Source organism: Sinocyclocheilus rhinocerous, unplaced genomic scaffold (assembly GCF_001515625.1).
Source record: "Sinocyclocheilus rhinocerous isolate Xijiao unplaced genomic scaffold, SAMN03320098_v1.1 scaffold127, whole genome shotgun sequence".
Lineage (NCBI taxonomy): Eukaryota > Metazoa > Chordata > Actinopteri > Cypriniformes > Cyprinidae > Sinocyclocheilus > Sinocyclocheilus rhinocerous.
In genome coordinates, this window is record NW_015664685.1 from 1,090,352 (window position 1) to 1,091,333 (window position 982).

Below are 982 nucleotides of genomic sequence, written 5' to 3' on the forward strand. Positions count from 1 at the left end.
CAAGTCATTCAAGACTAAACCTCATGGCCCTGACAGAGACGTGGATCAAACCAGAAGACAATGCTACACCTGCAGCACTCTCCAATAATTTCTCTTTTTCCCACACCCCCCGTCTGACTGGAAGAGGTGGAGGTACTGTCTGCTTATCTCTAATGATTGGAAATGTAATCCTTTACTATGAGTATCAACAGCTCCTTTGAATCACATTCAGCCACTATTACCCACCCTCTTAAAATCAATTTTGTAGCTGATTTATTCCCTTGAGGGGTTCCGTAGAACACGTCATTTTATTTCCGAATCACAGTATTGGGATGCGGCGGATTGCGGGGGTTATGGGGGGATCACGATGTCAGCTCAACATCGAGATGTCTGTCAGCCATCGGCGATGGACGATGGCATCGTCTATCGGCCCAACCCTATTTTTCAAGTCTTTTATATGAATGATACAGTGGTAATTGACATAGCATTAATTACAGTACAGAAGCTATAAAATATATTTTCTGCCTTATTCTGTGATAAAAATGTTTGTAGTATATAAACTATTATACTGATTATACAATCATAACCATAAATTTGTCATTATTAAAATATATATCAAAAATATTATAGAAGACAAATGATTGGTTATTGTCCAGCAGTGTATTTTATTTCTTAGCCAATTAAAAGTAAGAGTTAAGAAAGGTGTTTGTTTTTTTTTGTCAATTAGACATACATAAATAAATATTATTAGGCCTATTATTATTATTATTATTATTACTACATTTGACATTTCTCTCTTCAGGTTCTTTTGACATTGAAGGTTACAGATTCCTGACCTAGATAAACCTCAGGCTGCAGACTTCCACACTCTGCTTGCCTCTTTTGATCTCAAGCGAGTGTCAACTATAGGGGTGCTTCAATTGATCGGCTACCGATCACTATATATAATAATTATAATGCTGAAGGTGAGGTACTCACCTTCATATTTCTTAATTAAATAACT

General features: G+C 36.3%; 1 protein-coding gene across 1 annotated transcript in view; it reads right to left on the bottom strand.

The window, feature by feature from the left end:
* LOC107730303 (WD repeat-containing protein 36-like) overlaps positions 1-982 on the bottom strand; it is a 20,075-nt gene that overhangs the window by 13,906 nt on the left and 5,187 nt on the right. The window lies entirely within an intron of this gene.